The sequence below is a fragment of the Choloepus didactylus genome, chromosome 7, assembly GCF_015220235.1.
Source record: "Choloepus didactylus isolate mChoDid1 chromosome 7, mChoDid1.pri, whole genome shotgun sequence".
Classification (NCBI taxonomy): domain Eukaryota; kingdom Metazoa; phylum Chordata; class Mammalia; order Pilosa; family Megalonychidae; genus Choloepus; species Choloepus didactylus.
Genome location: NC_051313.1, coordinates 13,848,287 through 13,869,733, shown reverse-complemented (window position 1 = coordinate 13,869,733; position 21,447 = coordinate 13,848,287). Strand labels below are relative to the sequence as shown.

Below are 21,447 nucleotides of genomic sequence, written 5' to 3'. Positions count from 1 at the left end.
AAATTTTAAAAGGTCCCTGTAGCTGCTATTAGCTTTACTGCTCTCTGCCTAGTAGGCCCTGGGAATGGACACTTCTCGGGAGGCTGGCCCTGTGGGGCTTCCATAGTGTCCTGCTGCATTTATACTCCATTGAGCCAAATGCTGGCCATGCTGGGCACTGTGGCCTCTGGTAACAGTTTGCTGCCCACCCCTTCCCTGCTACCTTGCCAACTCTCTGACTGTTCCCATCCTGGAGAAGAGATGTGTCTCCTTCAAAGGGTGCTTCTGATCCCTTCTCAGCCATTTGGGGTGTGGGGGAGAAAAAGGGAGATGTTAAGAGGAAAGGACTGTCATGAGTTTGATGTCAAGGTGACTGGATGCATGTGCTCACAATTAATTAGTTTGCAGTTTCTGGTAATTCAGCTTCCTGTAGTGCTCTCCATCCTTGCCTTGTTACTGTGTAGTTCAGGTTCTAACCATTTCTCCTAAGCATTTCAGTAACCTCATCTTGCCTCCCTGACTCCAGTTTTCCCCTCTCTAATGCAGCCTTCCATGCTCATCACCTGTTTTTCTAAAACGTAATTTTAACATGCCACTAAGCGGCTTCCAACTCTCCAGTGGCTCCTCATTGCCTGCAAACTAAAATGCAGACTCCTCAGCCTAGAAGTCAAGGGTCTCTGCATTTCACTCCCTGCTCCCCAACCACTGCGATGCGGAAGTATTTAACTGCTTACAGGTAGCTGGACAGACTGTGCTGTTTCACAACTCCATGCCTTTCAACAAACATGGCCTTCCAGTTTCTGCAGTCTGTCTTCACCATCTTTGACCAGGCTGAAAAACCAGAACTCAGGTTTGAAGCCTTCTTGTTTCTCTGCACGCATGTGGATATGCACTAGCACAGAACCCGGCGGAGTTAGTCACTTCTCATCAGTGCTGGCACCAGCCTGTCAGTGTTTGCTCCTACGAGACTGTACCACTTGAGGGTGCAAGCCATGGCTTTCTTTCCTTTGAATCTAGAATCAAGTTCAATGCCAGTAACCTAATAGTCCTTAAGAAATCTTTGTTGGGTGAAAGAATAAATGAACGTGTAACTTAAACATCTGATCATCAAGTCATCTTAATTCCCTGCCAAAATGCTGTCATGTCTTTCACTTGTTTTCAGTCCTGTCATCATCAGCTCAGTCAAACACCATTTAATCTTCTGCCTGAACTTTTGAATCAGCTTCCTAACTACTAACCTATGTCAATAAATCCTCCTTCTTAAACCATACTGCTACAGATTAGCCCCACTGAACTCACACAGCCACGGCTTTAATTTCACTCCCCTGTCAAATTCCACTGTCTGGCTCTCAAAAGCTCTATATGCTCTAGTTACCAAACTTTTCTCTTTTTTCCAACACACGTTCTCCATTCTAGGTGGCCCATTCTTCCCACATCCTCTTGCCAAGCTATGTTTATTCCAGATTTTCTTCCAATGTTCAAGTTTATCCTCCTGCCTGAATGCCCTGCCCTGTCTCCTCCATCTGTCTGAATTCTCCTAATGACTTACACCTCACTGAAGTTGCACCAGTGTGACTGAGTGACATCTCCTTTGGTATTTCTAAACTATAGCACCCAGATTCTAACAGCATTTTAGAATATTTATACATAGTCTAAATAAGCCATTAAAAACTTTCAAAGTGAATAGCCATTGCAATATATTCTTGTCTATATATTCTTCTCCTCCAAACCACAATAGAATGTAAACTCCACAGAGGCAGATAATTTTTTCCTCATTTGCTTATGAAGGAAAACCAAGGACCAAGTCACCCAAATAGCTGTTGAGTAAATGAATAAGGCTGTGAAATTGCTTATTACATGGTGAGGCTCAAATAACCTTTCTTTGTTCAGAAACAGACTTAGAAGGAAATTTGAGGGAATTTCTGAGTTTTAAAGTATGTGCTACTTTAGAGGTGATTTCATAAGTGTAATCACAAGTTCAGTAAAACATTGTGCTCATTTGTTTCAAATGTTAACATTTAAATCTAAATTTTAGGATAGCTTCTGAAAAGTAATGATTTCCTTATCCAGCGGTGTCAACTAGTTTGTAGTATGTTTTCAGAAATTTTGTATGTGTTTATAGAAATTGGAATTAACTCAAGATCGTTCTAGTGTATGTCTGGATAGATGGAGCATAAAAATGATAAGAGAAAATTGTAGCTCAGAGTAAAAGTAGGTACAGGTTCTTAGATTCAGAATAATATGATGGCTTTTATATTTTGTCATGTCTGAAGCCATTCACCAAGTCTTTCCTACAATTATATGGTGTTCAAAGAAAAAAAAATTATGTCTCACTCTTTTTAAAGCCCTGATCCCAGAATCTGTCATATAGTTGATATTTGTTAAATATTTGAACTGAAGCTACTGGAGAACCTTTTTTTTATGTTTTTAAATTTGAAAAGGGGAGTGATATCATTATGGTTGATTTGAGAACAGTAATTACGATGATTGTCTGAAGGATGATTGAGAGATAAGATGGAAGGCAGGGAAACCAGGAAGCTGTTTGTTCGTTCATCAGGGTACAGTTATGGGCTCCCTGTTACTTGGTATGTGCTTAGAATGAGTGAACAACTAAGATTCTCTCTAATAGGTTTAGCCTGTTAGAAAAGTTTAGGTGAAAAATGAAGAAGACTTCATTTAAATAGTGATTAGGATGGAAAGTAGGGAATGTTTTGGAATCTATTTAGGAAGAACCACCAACTGGATTTGGTGACTCATGTAAGGACTGAGAATTTCAACAAGGCTTCTGATCTAAGCAACCAGTTAAATGGTACAGTTAGGTATAGGGGTAAGAGTAGGTGGGCCAGGGAGGATCACGAGTTAGCTGTGGACATATAATATTAGAGGAGTCTGTGAACAATCCCTGTGGAGATGACCAGCTTAAAATTGTAGATAAGATCTAATGCTCAGAAGAAATACGAGGGCTGGGGAGCGATGGGATTGAGGTTCGTCATCAAATAGTTGTTGAAGACACAAGGACATGTGGAATTTCCCCAGAAGGGTGTTACATAGATTGAGATGAGATGAGGGCTGAAGCTGCAAGATTAGGGAACCTCAAAAGGTTAAGAGGACAAGAGTGAACCACAAAGAAGACTGAAAATAATGGTTAGAGGTGACGTCAAGAAACCAGGGAAGAGTAGTGCATCAGTTAAAATGGTTTCATGTGCAAGTAATAGAGAACCTGACTCACCTTGACTTAAACAATAAGGTCATTGATCAGCTCACATAACTGGAATTCCACATGGCCTTGGGAGTGGTTGAGAAGTTCAATAACTACATCAAGAAACCAGTTTCCTTCATCTCCCTTTGCTCTGCTATTCAGTATTGGATTTGTCCTAAGTCTCTTCCTCCTCTGGGGATGGAATGACTGGTCATAGAAATCAGGACTGTGTGTTCCCAGCACCAGAGGCTGCTTGGATCTGTGAGCTCTCCTGGAAGAATGGAAAACTTAACCCCCATCTCCAGCAAAATGTTCTTTCTGCCCCTCGGCCCAAATTTGGTAACCTAATCATTCCTGAAACCATCATTTGATGTGGGAGAGGAATTAGCTCCTGGAACCTGAAGGGGGATTTAGCTTCCCCAGAGGCACTGAGCTTTGTTGAAGAAAGATGAATACTAGGGGGAAAAAAACATTCTTTTGAGTAAAAGGAAATGGAAAATGGACAACACATAACCAGTCAACAAGGACTGTTTCTTTTTTTAAGAATATCCAGTATTTACTCAATTTCAAGTACAGCTTGAGCAAGATCAAAGAAAATTATCTCTTGAGTTATACAATCATCTGACTCAAAAAGCACTAACAAAATTGAGCAATAAAGCCCTTATTTGCATCTTAGGCAAAAAAAGCATGGGAGCCACAGGCCTGGTCAAAAATAAATGCTTTATATGTATCAGTTAATTAAAAAGAGAATTCTACCTCATGACAGAGCGTTAGGTCAACCTGGGAGGAAAAAAGTTTGAAGAGAAGTTTTCAACATTGTCAAATGCCAAAGAGAGCTCACAGCAGTAATTGAACCATAACAAAACACCACCCGTCCCATTAGTAATTGGCAAAAGGTGACCCCCGAGAGCTTCCATGGATTCTGACTGACGTGGGTAGATGGTAGCTGTGAGGAGAGAAGGAGGTCAGGAAGCAATGCCTCAGTTTTAAGGTTCTGGGTTTTGAATGGAAGAATAAAGATAATGTAACAGCTAGAGGGGAAAGATAGTGAGAGGAAGGGTTTTTTTTTTCAATCATCCATTAAATGTTTTAGAGTTCAGTCAAAGGCTACCTGTGGAAGGTTCATTCACAGGCTGGTCCCTGAAAATCAGGTTCTCATAAAAGCTTTTCCAGTGTCTGGTTATGCAAACTTAGCCCGTCAAGCCCTCTTTCAGTTCTCACCTATTTTAGGTAAGAACAAAAAGCTATTTTTGTTGTTGTTGGAGGAATTCAGAAATATTTTAAAAAAGAGAAAAATATTATTTATATTTTAGGTTTTTTTTTTTTAAAAAAAAGGATTTTGGGAGTTATATATAAGATAATTTGCCCTTTTAAGCATTGTAAGTGTATAATTCAGTGACATTAATTACATTCACAATGTTGGGCAACCATCGCCATCACCCATTACCACAACTTTTTCATTTCCCCAAACAGAAACTCTGTACCCATTAAACAATAACTCCTCATTCCCCCTTCCTGCTTGCCTTTTTGTGTATGCGTGTGTGTGGTTTTAGGAGAGATTTTAAATGTTATACTCAGTTCAACCTTCAATAAATTATTTACTTGGGGACTGGAAATAGAGTATTTTTACTTTCTACCTCATTACTTGGCTTTAGGCTGAAATTCATATATTTCAGAGAATGTAAGAAAAGATTTAACTTCAAGTAAAATTGTTTTTACTAAAACTATAGAAAGCACAGTACCTGGTGTGTGGTAGGTACTCAATAAATAATTGTGAACATAATATTAATCTTCATTTTAAAGGATAAAAAAAATTAGAGATCATCAACCAAACTATAAAATTCATTTTACTGAAACTTTGTATTTTACTTATCAGAAAACTGATCCTAAAACACAATAAAAGTGTACCACAAGACAAACAAGTCATAGTGAAAAGTGCAATAAAGTCTGGGTAGCCAGGGCTAAGTAGTTAGCTCAATTGAAATTACTGGAAAATTTATTCTGGCATTCAACAAATATTAATTGAGCGCTTACTATGTGCCACAGTTCTAGGCACTGTTCAGATACAATAATGAGCAAGAACTTCCTGCGCTCAGGGAGCACACATTCAAGAGACAATTAATATGTGCTCCTCAGGGGAGATAATTGCCTTGAAGGGTAATTGCGTGGAGGTAGGGGTTGCTATTTTATATAAGGGCAAGGAGGGGCTCTCTGAATGGGAGATATTTGAGCAGAGAAACGGGACAAGGAGGATGTCTGTGTTCCAGCAACAGGAAACCTCAACTGCTCAGGTCCTAATCTGGGAGTTGCCAGTGTGTTTGGTAAGTTTGAAGAGCAGCAGGGCGGGACTGGGAGGGTGGAGGGGGGTGGGGACCCCTGATGAGGTCGGGGGGGCAGGACATCAGGGCACTTGGGAAGGAAGTAAGGCCTGAAGGTCATGTGAGGCACGTGGGAATGGCTCTAAGAGGGCTGGGAAGACATAGGGCCAGCTTGATTTGAGTTGGTTATTTGAAAGCTCTAGTAGCTCTGGGTAGAACAGGGTCTTTTTGAGCAAGTGTGAAACTGGGAGGTAAGGTTGAAACAAAAACATTTTTTTCTTTTAAATATATAATAAAATCAAGCTACACACCCAAAAATTTGTCCAATAGTCCTGACAGATCTACTTTGATAACTAGATAATGCTGGTTTGTAATTAGCACAGTAACTGTTCATGTAGAAATAATCCAGTTGACACTGGTTAACTACTCTTCATGCAATCTCATGTGTTTGGTAATGCTTGCTTTGTAGCAGGTGGAATAAGAAGCACACATTCCCCATTCAGCCTGATAAATTACTACAAATCAATGACATTATAACATTTTATAGTAAAGAAAGAATTGCACTGTAGGTATTTTTGTCAAGCTTTTAAGAACTGTGCTTCGAGGTTAGAACACTGTGTACTTCTTTAAAGGGTAATGGTTAGACCATATCTAAGTTCATGCAATGCTAAAAAACCTTTTCTGGCAGGGAGATTCTTGGGACAGTGACCCCAAAGCTCCTCGTCCTACATTTTACAAGCTATTTCAGAACTGGGAACCTGCTATCTGTATTTTCCAAACAGAAATTACAGAATTGTGCTTCCGGTTCAAGAAACCTATAATTTTATTTTTGGAAAACAAATGAAAAGCAATGATTGTGCATGAGCCTAACAAAATAGTCAAGTTGTTGGATATTTTCCTCCAAGATTTCTCATGTGAGTGCCTACCATGTGGCATTTTCCACATCCCCAGCTTTTTCAGACCACCAATCATTTCCTGATGGAACTTAACAAACACCAAGGCGTTGAATTCTCTGCCAGGCATGGTGCCTTCTACCTGGGAAAAGACAGCCCTGTAATTGAATTCTAGCATATGCAATGCCTTCCCTCCTCCTTCCACTCTGGAGCCACAGCAAATTAAAAGGTCTCCAAGGCTCATCCTGCCTCCCAGCTGCCAGCCCCTATAGACACGAGGGAGCCAGAAGGGACCAGGTAGAGCAGTGTTGAGTTGCACTAAACGTACAGCCCCAGGAGATGGGCCGTGGCTTTCCAATTGAATATTTATACCAGCCCCATTTCTCATCTTGCTCTTTGGCACCATCTGAGTGCTGAGCTCCTGCTGATTTCCAGGGTGCTGCATTGTCTTGGACCTGCTCTGTGAAGTATTATGCCAGATGAGAAGTGGCCCAGGTTCCTATTGCTAGGATGGCTAATTGACCAATTTTTTTTTTGTTTCATGGAGACTATCATGTTTAACTTAGTAAGGATGGGGCAATAGGAGAGTTCCCTAACATTTCCTGGCATTGCTGTTCGAAGAAATATACATAGCCTCAACCACAGCTTCTAGCAGAGTAGAACTTTAAATTGCTTATATTAAGGTCCATACAATGCTCTGTATGTTGCTGCATCTTCTACACCTTCTCAGAGTTTTTATTTTTGTTTGCTAAGGCCAGGCACTTAGCATGGGCTCTCTCATCACATTTCACATGCTGATCCCTCATGGCAGGTGCTAAGTTTCTTGCACTCAAAGTGAATGGGTTGAATAACCTCATAAAGAGACTGAATGTCTTGGCATAAAACAAGAAGAGAGTGCAGAATGCCTGTCTATGGATGAGACTCAGGGTTACCTGCTGAACCCTGTAAGCTGGAGGATGTATTTGGAAAGCCAAGTACACACACAAACACCCGTTAACTTTTTCTACCTAGCAGATCATTGACCTTAGATTCATATTCCTGATCACAATCCATGTAGTTACCTGATAAAGCACACTCTTTTTGCATATTTTATCATCTGATATACTTACGAGAACTATTTTTTATATAAACATTGGTCAGTAGACCATTGAACTTCTTGTTCATTGGGTTTCTTGTGAACTGTTGACTCTAAAATGAAATCCTTAGATAATTTAATGGGATGATTATAAAGGGGTCTGTGCTCTCCAGAAGCCAACACAGGCTCTCCAACTGGAGGCATACCAAAATAACCTCTTGGCCTTTGTGAGAGCAAGACTAGAGGAGGTGAGAAAAGGCAAAGGACACTTAGGACATATGGAATTCAGCAAGGTTTGTGTCCAAATCTCTTGCTACATTTATGAGGAAAAGATAGCAAAATGTAGACTGAATGATAATACTATAATGGATAATGCTACTATTAGCTCAGTAAATGACACCAAGGCGTTGATTAAAAAAAAAAAAACAAAAAAACTGGAGACACACAGTTCCCTCTTTAAGACTTGTCCTTGACATTTGCCTATTCAGTATGTTTATTGGTGGTTTGGCATTGAAGGCATGCTGAGGACACTTATGGGAGGCATGGCACAGGAAAGATGGTACATTGGACAGCGGCTTCAGCCAGTCCTATTGTATTCTGATTCTGATTCACTTGGATTCCAAATACCAACTGCATGTGTAGTGGCTGGGGGGAAACAGAGCTCTAAAGCACAACATGGAATGAACACTTAGGGGCTTAGTTGGTTAGGATTTCCATGTGCACCAGTACTGTAAAGTGTCTGATAACCCAGCTAATGTACTCTTCAGGCTACACAGATGGGCCCAGGGTGAGAGCTGCAATATTTTGCCCTATATTGTACCAGTAATGCAAGATTCTGAGTCCCACAGTTTAAGAAGAATCCTAGAATTTCCTCAGAAGAGAACACTGAAGATAAAAAAGTTTGACATGATGGCCTGGGTGGATGGATGTCCAAACCCAGAAGAGGCTATCCCTGGGACATGACAGCTCCCACTGATGTCTGAAGAACTCTTATGTGAAAGGAGGTTTAGACTTGACCCAAGTCAATGGATGAAATTTCTTCTTGTACTGAAGTTCCAGGAGCATGGTGGATAAAGAACTTTTTAACAGTAACTTTTGGGGAAACTGTTATATAAAGAACTTTCTAGTGGGAAGAGTGATCTGAAAATGGAATGGGCTGCCCCTTCAGAAAATACTTTTCTTGATACTAGATGTTTAGAAGTTTTCAAACAGACAAACCAGGCATTTGTTGGCAGTGTTGCAGAGGTGACTGAAGCAATCGCTAACATTTATTAAGCATTTACTTGTATGCATACTCTGTGCACTTTATGTAGGTGATCTTATTTAATTCTCACAGTAGCCCTTCTATGGATATTACCATCTCTATTTTCAAGCTTGGGGTCCCAGGACTGGTAAGTGGCAGGGGTAGAGTTGGAAAGCTGTGTCTGCATTTAGAGTGCAAACGCATTATATGGTACTCACAGCCTCCAGCATAATATGGTATGTTCTATTTGAGGACATAATTAGTGTTTTCTCAGAGCCAAAAATTCCATAATTTTATTGGGGAATCACCTTTATTTTGTACGTTAGGTCAATTCTTAGCTTGTTTTAGTTGGCTTAAGGTCCAGCAGTCAAAAAACCCTCATTAGTTCATCTAATAAAATGTGCGATCCATACTGGTAGGTTTGTTTTTTTCTTTTTTTTTCCTTAGAAAAAGAGTTGATATATTTCATTAAATAATTGATGGCATTAAATGCTTTGATTGATTGTGGCCCCACTACTTGCTGGAAGAAAATAATTATCTCCTCCATTAACCGTGGTTTGTAACTGTTGTGAAAGAACCTCGAGTCCTGTGTCATTTGACTAATGCTTGCAGAATCCTTTGGACTTTTGTTTACTTCTTTGTTGTCTAGTGAAGGGGAACTTTTGAAAACCCAAATTTAGTGAAATGTTTCTGTAATTTTAAAATATTTACTCACATTTCTTGAAATAAACAAGCATGTTGTATCTGAATAATTTGTTCGAGTCAGAGGTGAAAAAAGAGTTGGAGTTGCAGGTGTCAGGTTTAGAGCTGGAAAGGCAGAGCCATACAAGTGTCCAAAGAAGAGTGTGTCCATGGCTTTATTTGCTGCCACTCCAGGGCCTGAGATCATCCTGGCAGGTTGGGCACTTGCACTGCAACCGTGTGCATGCTGGCCTCGGGGACGGACGTGAGGTTGCTGACACACTGGAAGAGCAGCTTCCCTGCTTTACACATGGTCCACTCCCATGATCCTTGCTGTTAGGGGTCTTCCTCCTTTGCCGTGACTGAACTCAATTCCACCATCCCGTAGTGAAATGGGCTGTGAGACCTCCTTCCAGCCCTGTCGGTCCACCTGATCCAGCAATATGGATGCTGTGCAGTGGAGAGAACTTTCTTCTCCCAACCTGGTTGGCAGACGAGGAGCTGGCTCAGGTCTGCACCAGTGACAAGGCTTTCTTGGATCCTAATCTGAAATGTGTTGGTTTAAGATGACTGTTGCTGATGTTCTTAAAGGCCTGTACATCTTCCAGAGAAATGGGAACTGGAACTCAGTAGTGACATGCAGTGTCTTTCATCAGATCTAAATACAACCAAAATATGTTGGCTAAGTCACATTATTATATTTTCTTCCACAATGGCTTTTATTTTCTTCCACAGTGAACCCATGCAGACCATCCTCATCTCAGATGCGTACACACACAAACACACACACACCTCATTCAGGAGATAGAGCACTGCACAAACAGATATGAGAGCATCCTCTTCTCCCTTCACCTATCTCCTTGTTTCACCAAGTTTGCAAGCTTTTGGAGACTCTTGATGTTCCTAGAACTGGATTCCAAGAACATGATAAATGCTTAAGCAGTGTTTGATGAATTAAACTAAATTTGGCTCTAAGTAATTCAATCACTTTATCTACATTTTTTCCATATGCTTAGTTTATTATTCATTTATTAACACCTGCTAAGTACTGCACACTCGTCTAGGCATATATGTAGAAGCTGATATTGTTATCCTTTCAGCAAAGGAGAATTGAGGTGTATCTTATGTAGACAAGGAAATTATGAGGAAAGCAGTACTAGAACTCTTGCCCTGAAACTTAATCTAAAGGTCAACATGCAGATTTTCTCGTTAGATGGATTGTGAGAATGCGGGAAATAGAACAACCCATACAGAGTCATTCCTTTTGCACATAGAGGAAGAGCTGGCATGAGAAAGCATGTCTGGAAGTCGAGGATGCTTTTGTATTTCTTGGGTCATGAACAACTGATGGAGCCTCTGCCTATAAATGAACAGGGCCATGATTCATTACCAGGGTCTATGCAGAATGCAGCATGGTTTCAGAGTTACAGTCAGTGATCAAATACACAGATGTAGGGCTTGTGCTTCCCTGGGTTTGGAGGAAATATTTCAGTCCATTAGAAATAAATTCCATGTATGCTACAGAAGAACAGGAAAAAAAAAAAGAAAAACATAACAAAACAAAAAGTAAAACAGAACCAAGAATCTAGTTGCCTATACCCTGAAATTCTTCTTTCTTTTCTTGTTTTGTGAGGTTTTTTGTTTATGGATAAGTTTTTTTTTTTCTGTTTTGTTTTTTGTGTTTTTTTTCGGATTGTCCAGACAGTCGCTTTTAAAAATAGGAAACATGCAGTGTGTGATAGAAAGAAACCTGTATCCTGCATCAGGTAAACAGGAGTTACAATTCTGGCACTGCTACTTTCTACCTATGTGATCTTGGACAAGTTTTGCATCCTTTGAGTCTCAATTTCTTCATCTACAAAATGTGAGAAACAATATGTATATCAGGTGCTCTTTTAAAGTTTAAAAAAGGTAATAATGTGAAGTGTCAAGCATAGAATATGTTACACAATATGTACTCAGTAAAAACTGATGCCCATTACTCATTTTCTGCTGCTGAACCTTAAGGTAGATTATATAGTTTATTTAAATTAGACTTAAAAGGAATCTGAATTTCACCTTTTCATTAGAAGACATACAGAAGTACACGGATATTCTTGCTGTATATGTTAGGCGCAATAATACATCTCTGTACCCTTAAGGCTCTTAGGGTTCTTTAGTGGGATACATCAATCCACTAAAACAATTCAAGCAAAGGGGGCCCATTGTAAAGATCCGGATAACTGCATTTGGTTTCCTGAGAACTGGAATGTAAAAGACTAAGGCTGTTTTTATTTTGTTTGGTTTTTCTGGAGTAACATTTTCCATCTTCTCCCTTCCTCTCTTGTGGTGTTCGCTCCATTCTTTCATTCTTGAAGGACTTCCTTTGCCTACTCGTCTTGCCTTGTGGGTCGAATTGGCCGTGAGCTCTACACTACTTGCCTTTTCAGTGATAACACTGACCAGCTGCTTCCCCTGGGTCTCTTATTTGAATTCTTCAAAACCCAACTAACATGAGGAAATTTTCCAGTCTTTGAGTTCACAATGACTTCTGTCTGTTCCACTCGTTGTATACTTAATGTACTCTTAGTTGTCTGTGCAGAGGCTCTGCCTTCTCATTTAGATTGTGAGCTCTTTGAGGGCAGGACCATGTTTCTTCTCCCAGCAATACTAACACCTGTGAAAGTGCTTGGTAGGTAGTAAGAAAACATTAGTGTGTAGGATTAGTAAAATTAAAGTTCTTTGTGTTGGCTGAGTCCAGTAGGAGATAATGAAATCATGAGCATTCATTGTTCATTGTAATTAAAAACCTGTTGTCAGGAATGGGCTAGTGGTATTAATTTTTCAGGTCCTATCTACAGTTCCCAAGATCATCCTTGTTCCTGAATTTCTCATCTCCTTTTCTTCTGTTTGCTCCAAGACTGATAAATCTGATTCCTGTCTGCCATTTTAAGCAACCTCATTCCTCCCAGGTTTTCACACTAAAATTCATCTAGTTCACATTCTGAGGTGGCTGTGGTTTATACATCATTTCATTCATGCATGCATTTATTCATTGTTTCATTCATTAATTCATTAACTGTTTCTTGAGAAACCACTATGTTATGGGTTCTTTTCTAGGAGCAGGAAATATAGCAAAAATCCATGCCCTTGTGGTTTCTCTTTCCTTCAGCCCGAGGAATGTCCTTGAACATTTCTTGGACTAGATCTGCAGGCAATGAAGTTGTCTTAAGTCCATTTGCCTTCATTATTGAAAGATGTCTTTACTGAATGTGGCCTTCTAATTGGCAGGTGCATTTTTTTTTCCAGCCTTAAAGATTCTGGATTGCATTATTTCTGACAAAAAATCTATGAAATGTTTATGTAGCTGATTTTTAAGATTTTTTTCTTTATTTTTGAATTTTAACAATTTGATTATGATGTACCTTGGTTTGGAGTGTGTGTGTGTATGTGTGTGTGTGTGTACTGATTGGGCTTCATTCAGCTTCTTCAGTCTGTGTGTCACCAAATTTGGAAATATTATTCATCCTTTATTCTTTATTTCTTTAAATATCTTTTTTTCAATCCCTTTCTCCTTTCCATCTGTTGGATATACATAGGCTAAAATACTTTAAATTGTTCCACAGCCACAGGTCATAGAGGTTCTTTTCTGTTCATTTTTATCATTCTTTTGTTTTTATTTTATTCTTTAGTTCAGATATTTCCTTTTTCGTTGTCTTCAAGTTCACTTATCTTTTCTTTAATACCTAAACTGTTGTTAGTTTCATGCAGAAGTTTTTATTTCTGTAGTTTGTATTTTTCAGTTCTAAAAGTTTTACTTTTTTTTATATCTTACTGTTCTCTCATGTTCATGGTCTTCTTTTCTATTTTTATTAGAGACATCATAGGTTTACAGAAAAATCATTCAGAAAGTACAGAGTGCCCATATACTCTCATAGATAAAATGTTTTTCTATTATTAACAGTTTACATTCATGTGACACTTGCATTACAATCAGTGAAACAATGGTATTATAATTATTCTGTTAACTGTTGTCCATGTTTTACCTTAGGTGTCACTGTTTGTATTGTACTAGTCTGTGTTTATTGTTTTTGTTTTTCTAATTTTTATTCTGGTAACTTATAGACAACCTAAAATTTCCCATTTTAACCACTTTCAAATATACAATTCCATTGACAATGTTTTGCTACCATCACCACCAACCATAACCAAAATTTTTCCATCACCCCAAACAGAAACTCTGTACAATAAAGCATTAACTTCCCATTCTCTACTCCCATCCTGATCCCTAGTAACCTACATTCTAGTTGCTGACTCTATTAAGTTCAAATTTGTGGTTCTCTTAATTTTAGTCTAAATTAAATTTCTTCTGGTTTATTGTCCTTGTCTGCTATTTCCATTATCTCTGATATTTCTGAGTGTTAGTTTTAATTGTCTAATTTTTCTCATGGTTACTGGATCACATTTTATGGCCTCTTTGCATATCAAGTAATGTTTCTTTGGATAACAGATATTACATTATTGAATGCTTGAACTTTTTTCTTTCCTTAAAAAATACTGTACTTTGTTCTAGCAGGCAATTAAGATGCTTTTGTAGATCATCCTGAGTTTTTAAAATTTCTTTCAAACTTTTACAGGGTGGTGGTCACTGGATTAGACTTTATTTGAGGGCAAGTTTAGCCCTACTTTGAAGCTGGGACTCTCGTGGGATTTGCCACTGAATTCCTCCCCTCCACTTGTCAGAACCGCAACATCATTCAGGCTCTGTATGACTTCTCAGAGTTGTTCAGGGCACATGTCCCTAGCCATTCAATGCCCAGACTCATGCAGCATTACTCTCTGCATGAACAGCTTACTATTCAGCAAAAACTCAAGGGGATTCAGATACAGATTTCTGAAACTCTTCTTAGAGTAGGTCTCTGCCATGTGGTTATCTGTTCCACAAATGCTAGCCAATTCAGCCTCTTCAGATTCAACTCTCTGTCTCAACAACTCAGCGAGACTCCTGCATGCTGCTTGAGTTCCCTCCTTGTGCACTGAGGCCCAGTTAATGCCTCTAGGTAGAAATCTGGAAAAATAATTGTAGGGCTGCTGTTGGGAGTCAATAAGATCAGTTTCAGTGATTCAGTAGAAGGACTCACAGAACTCAGAAAAGCTGTTATAGTCACAGTTACAGCTCATCACAGTGAAAGTATACAGATTAAAATCAGCAAAGGAAAAAGTCCCATAAAAGAGAGTCCAGGAGGCAGTAGGCATAAGCTTCGAGTTGTCTTCTCCTAGTGGAGTCATACAGACAGCAATTCATCTCCCTGCAACGGTGTATGACAGCAAAGTATTGCCAGCTATAGACGCTCATCCAAGGCTTGGTGTCCAGGGTTTTTACTGGGGGTCAGTCCTATTATCCGACTTTGTAGTTACTCAATATCGAGCCCTTCCAGGGATCAAGCTGCTACTGCATGGCCCAAAACCCTTCCCATAAATCACACTGTCAGCCTAGGGCATCTGGTGTTCTAGGTAAACCTGGTAAACAAAGACAGTCTCATCAGGCAGGATATCCCAGTGGCTCAGAGGTTACTTCTCAGGAGTTGGCCAAAGACCAAACCTTTCTTTGGAATGTGCAGATTTTGGACATCTCATGCCTGTTGAGTTAATCCTTTACTGCACATTTCTCTTCCTTGTTTCAGGGATCATAATCCTTTTTTTCCCTAAACAGTTATTTCAAACATTTTTTCCCCCACAGTTTTAGTTGTTAACACTGGGAATATAAATTGAGTCCCATTTACTGTCTCATAGCTGGAAGTTGTAGTCAAACAATTTCTAAAACTATTTTTAAATGTTATTTATTTCATCTTTATCACTTCCTTTTGTTGTTTATATTTTTCTATATATTTTGTAATGTGCATAATACTTTATAATAAAATGTCTTAAAATGCACAAAGTCCATTAGTACCTGTAAATGACCCATAAATAAATATGGAGTGCTTACTTTTTTCTATTTGAGGAACGCGGGGCCCAAACTAGCTTGGAAGCTACTGCATTTGACAACTGCTTATGCCTCTGTTATGTGTAGAGCACTTTCCAAGTTACAAAGATAAATGAAATAAAACCTTGCTGTCAAAAACTTATCCTGTGGCAGTTGCTCCTTTTCCACTTGTTTTTGAGAAAAAAAACAAAAAGCAAAAAAAAACGTGCACACAAATGACTGAATTAAGGCAGAGTAATAAATGCTGCAAAAAAGGTAAAAACAATGACATGAAAATTTCATGATGTGATGGTAAAGATCACTTCTGGTTCTGAGGATCAGAAAGCACTTCATGTGAAAAAGTTGCATTTTGAGCTATTTAAAAGGTATTTAACATGGTTTGCAGGAACTATCATTACATATGAAAGGTGTTTTACAAGCTAAAATTGTTGGAGGAGAAATGAGGACCATTTGAAAAATTGTAAAACAATTAGTTTTGGTGTAAGAAATGGTATACTAGCAGGAGGAGCAGCAGCGGCCGGCAGCGGGGCTTGGCGAAGGCTCTCAGTGCCCAGCCTTCCGCAGGACCCAGCACGCGCCCTCTCGCCACCAAGATGCCCAAGAGGAGGGTCAGCTCAGCCACGGGCGCGGGGAAGGAGGTTGGCGAGAGTGTCAGCTAAACCTGCTCTTGTGAAAGTGGAAAAGAAGCCAACAGTGACAGCGGGAAAGGATAAATCTTCTGACAAAGAAGTGCAACCAAAAGGCAACGGGAGCAAAGGGAAAACAAGCTGAAGTGGCTACCCAAGAAACTAAAAATTTCCCTGCAGAAAATGGAGAAGCTAAAAATGAGCAGAATCTGGCCTCGGATGAAGCAGGAGAGCAAAAAGCCAAGTCTAATTAATGTCGTATTACACGTCTTATCAGTGGGCCCTGTTTCTCCTTTCTTGTATAATCCAGAGGAATATTTTTATCAATTATTTCATAAATGCAAGTTTTTTAGTAGCTCTAGGAGAAACTTTTTAAAGGAGATTGGAATCCCACCTTTTCCCATTTTTAAAGTGTAAATGATTTTTTTTAAAAGAGGGGAAATCATTTGCTGGTTGTTTACCTATGGTACAACTAGAAAATAGTGGGATATTGAATTTGGGAAGCTTTGACTTTCTTGGATGCCAACTAAACTTTCCATAGGGTTGGGGATGGTAGCATTCATACCCTGCAATACAGAACTTACTAAATGGCGATTTGGAGTCACAGACATGCATTTAATATGTGTTGAACATTTTAAGTTACTTCTATTCCCATGTTTTTAGTAGAATTGTTTCTTACAACTGCTCCCTGAACTCTGTGCACTCTGACATCCTTGGTCATGGTTGTCCAGTTTTCTAATAACTTTGTTATGTGCTGAGAAAGACTGGAAATTTGAGTATGTAGTGTATATGATACTAACTTATGAATTAGTGAGAATTTATGATGTAACAGCTTATCAACATTTGAGGATATTGGTACTTGATAGCCTCTCAAGGAAAACTTGTCTCCAGATTTTAAACTAAGAAAATCATTGGAATAACTTTAGAAAATTACAACTATATGACTTTTTACATTTTCGGTACATACATTAGGAATTGTGTACAAATTGTCCATAATGTGTGTGTGCTGATCTTCAAAATAACCAATAAAGCCTCAATTATGAAAGAAAAAAAAATAAAGCTTAAAGGTCTGCAGAGAACTTGGAATGCCTCGCTAAGGAGTAGTGACAGGAGAGCCTTGACAGTATTTGAAAAGAGGAAGAAAATAATAAGAGCTAAGTTTTCTTTTCTTTTTTTTAATGAGAAGTCAGCTATCCTCCCCATCCCCATGAATGTGTCTTTTTTAAAAATCTGGCTGCTAGAAAACTTTATCTTACTTTCAGAATTTATGACATGCCTTGCTATGGTTTTCTTTTTCCTTTTTAATGTTTATTGTGCTTCAAGGAACTATAGGATGCTGTTTTAAAACAAATTTGGAAATATTTTCACCATTACCTACTCCAATTTTCTCCACCTCATTCTCTTTTTCTTGCCTTCTGATAATATTCCACATATTATTTATACTCAATTCAATATTTCCCCAGAATTTTGTCTCTCTGCTTCATTTGGATCATTTCTCTTTACCTAGGTTCATATTTACTGATTCTTTGTTTTGCAGTATCCAAAATGCTAAGTTCATCTACACAATATTTTACATTTCAAAGACTTTAATTTTCAGTTCTAGAATTTTCATTTTGTTCTTTTTTTAGAGTTTTCATTTCTCTTCTTTATGTCATATATATTTTTCCTGTAAATTATTAATATGTTTTCAAGAGTTTCTAAAACTTTGTTTGCTAATTCAAATAATTGGGACATCTGCAAGTCTGCTTTTATTGACTGTGTTTTCTCTCCATGGGGAGGGAGGGGCCCCATTTTCCTCTTTCTTTTTATGTTTCAAAATACTTACGGCATTCTAGATATTATGTGTAGATCTCAGTCTAGACTGAAACGTATTTCTGTTTTGTTTTGTTTATTTCCCAAAGAGTACAAGTCTTTTCCTCTGTCTGGCAGTTAAAGTAAAGGTCTGGTCTTTCAGATTCCTCCTAGAGTTGAGTTGAGTTGAGTTGACCTCCAAACTCATGAATTATTGCTATTTTAATATTTCAGTATTTAACCTGGCAAGGCATTGACTGAAATTTCAGATACTTTTAGTTCATTTTCTGATTAAGCTGTGGCAAGATCCTTGTACCTCTGACTTTGACAAATTCACATGATAGTTCTAGTAGGGTTTTTTTTTTTTTTTTTTTTTTGATGGATTTATTAGAATTTCTACATGAACAATTGTCTTCCATGAATAAAAAGGTTTTCTTCTTTCTTTCTAAACTTTCCTTTTATTTATTTTTATTTTCTTAACATACTTACTAAAATTGCTGGTAAAATGCTGTGTTGAAGTGGGAATAACTGACATCCTGGCCTTAGTCATGATCTTATGGGCAAAGAATTCAATATTTAATCATTAGATATGATTTCAGCTGCAGGGTTTTAAAGGAATGCCTTTATTAGATCGAGGAAGAATCATATACAAGTATGTTGAGTTAGTATAATAAATGGATGTTGAATGTTGTCATATGCTTTTTCTGTACCCATTGAGAACATATTCTATTAATATATTGAATTACATTAATTGATTTTCACCTGTTAAACCATCCTTACATTCTTGAGATAGACCCCACCTGGTCATGATACACTGTCCTTTCTATTACTGGATTTGATTTGATATTTTACTACATATTTTTTCTTCTATGCTCGTGAGAAATAGAGATCCATCTAGTCTCCTAAAGCAGAGTGAAAACTGGAGTTTTCTTTTTAGGAAGGTGTTTAATTATGCTTTCAATTTCTTTAGTTGATATAAGAATGTTCAGATTTTCTTTGTTTTATTGGTTCAATTTTTTTAAGTTGTGTCTTTCAAGAAATTTGCCAATTTTATCCAAGTTATTTATTCATTGGCATAATGTTCTTAATATTGCCTTATTATCCCTTTTTCGTTATAATAGAACCCTCTTGCATTCCTGACATTGGTAATTTGTGTTTTCAATCTTATTTTTTTAATTAGCTTTCCTAGGGGGTTATCAGCTGTATTAGTTTCCCAGGGCTGCTGTAGCAAACTATACCACAAACTAGACCACATGAAACAACAAAAATTTATTGTCTCAAAGTTCTGAAGGCTGAAAGTCCAAAATCAAGGTGTCGGCAGGGCCGTGCTGTCTCTGATGCCTGTAGGCTGGACCCCTTCCTTGTCTCTTCTGGCTACTGCTGTTTGCAGGCCATACTTGGTATTCTTTGGCTTGGAGATGTGTCACTCTAATCTTGGTTCCCATCTTTAAGTGATCTTCTCCCGAGTATCTATCTCTGTGTCTAAATTTTCCAATGTAAGTGTAGTTATATTGTATTAGGGCTGCCTTGGTACACTGTGACTTCATCTTAACTAATGATACCTTCAAAGATCCTATTTCCTAATAAGGAAGTTAGGGATTGAACATATCTTTCAGAGACACATTTCAACCCATAACATCAATGTTATTTATAGTTTCAAGGATCTATCTTCTGAGTTTTTAAATTTTCTCTATTCATAGATTTTTCTTTTGCAATGACTGCTGTCTTCTATTATTTTCTTCCATTTACTTTGGGGTTAATTTGGTTTTCTGTTTCTAGTTTCTTAAGCTGGTAACTCAGATCAACTATTTTAAACCCTTTTCCTTTTCTAATATAACAATTTAAAGGCATAAATTACTCACTAACTGCTTTATTTGCCTACTACAATTTTGATATGTTGGGTTTTCATTATTATTTCTCAATGTTTTCTGCAATCACTTGTGATTTCTCCTTTGATTCATGTTTAAATATGTGTTTTTTAATTTCAAAATATTTGGGGATTATTTTAGATATCTTACTACCATTGCTTTATAGTTTAATTCCATTGTGATCAGATAATATATTCTGTAAGATTTCTATTTTGCAGTCTGTCAATGCTTATTTTATGGCCCAGCTTCCAGCCCTCTTGATGAATGCTCTATGTGCACTTGAAAGCAATGTGTGTTCTTTATTTATTGGGAATTAGTATCCTGTAATTGTCAATTAGGTCACGTTGGTGATAATGTTCAAATCTCTTATACATATGTTTCTTAATTTTTTTCCTACTTGTTCTGCCAGTTACTGTGAGAAGCATGTAATAAAATCTCCAACTATGATTATAGATTTTTCTGTTTTGTCCTTTAGTTCTGTTCGTTTTTGCTTCATGTGTATTTTGAAGCTCTTCTATTAATTTTATTCTGCCTTCCTGAAGAATGTATTTTTACCATTACCTTATTTCCCTCTTTGTATCTGTTAATATCATTCATCTTGAGACTTATTTTGTGTGATGCTAATACAGCCATAATAACATTTTAAAAATGTATTATTTGCATGGTAAATCATTTTCCATCCTTATACTTTCAACCTATCTGTACCTTACCGCTATTCTGAGATGAGAGACTTGTGTGCAAGGAGTTTTATGGGTTGTGCTGTCAGGATTGACGTCTTTGAGGGGTGAAGGAAGCAGGAGTGAACCGGGAGAGTCATTGACCTGCAGTGCAATTGCAAGGAAATCCTCAGCTGATCTCATGGGGAGTGCTTCACCCCTTCATTGACCAGTCATTAGATGAGTGTTGACCCCAGAGAAGATGTGATCTTGGGCACAGTGACTTTTTAGTTGAGGGCAAGTCCTGGAAAGGGACTCAGTTAAGAGCTATCAGTTGATAACACCCACTATATACTATTCTCATAGGAATTAATTCTTCACTCCTAGAGAACAGGGTCTGAGCCACATACCATAGTATCACTATGTGCTTGTATTTAAAGTGCTTCTCTTGTGGACCCCTTAAAATTGGGTCTTTCTTTTTTATCCAGTCTGTCAGTCTTTGTCTTTTCATTGGAGTATTTAGTCTTTTGACGTTTAGTGGAATGACTGATGTGGTTGAGTTTGAGTCTACCATCTTGCTATACATTTTTTATTTTTTTCTGTATCTTTTTTCTTTATCTTTTCCTGACTCTAATGGGGATAATTTAATATTTTAGACATTTCATTTTAATTATTCTATTGACTTCAGTATACTGGTGTGTACTTGTATTAATGTTAAATGTTAGGGATTACGTTATGTATCTTAAATTTACCTTTTATCCAAGTTTATTATACAACCTCAAGCCAAAATAAAGAACTTTAAAGCAATATAATTCTGCCCTTACCATCCTTTTTGTTGTTGTCATATATTTAACTTCTATACTGTATTATAAACCTCCCAATACAGTATTATTTTGCTTCAATCAGTTGGCTGTAATTAAATTGAGAGTAAAAGAGGTAATCATTTATGTTCATTGATATGTATTACATTTCTGGTCTCCATTCTTTTTTATAGATCTGAGTGTCTATCTTGAGTCACTTCTTTTAGCTGAAGATCTTCCTTTAGTATTTTTTTGTAGTGCAGTTTGTTGGCGACAGACTTTTAATTTTTGCTCAGCTTGTGTGTTTCCCTACTTTCATGGAAGCATGTATGGCTACTTTGGGTCACTGTATAATT

The 21,447-nt window shown here is 37.8% G+C and overlaps 1 protein-coding gene across 12 annotated transcripts in view; it reads left to right on the top strand.

The window, feature by feature from the left end:
- The window catches only part of EYA4 (EYA transcriptional coactivator and phosphatase 4), a 307,648-nt gene that overhangs the window by 221,600 nt on the left and 64,601 nt on the right, over positions 1 to 21,447 (top strand). The window lies entirely within an intron of this gene.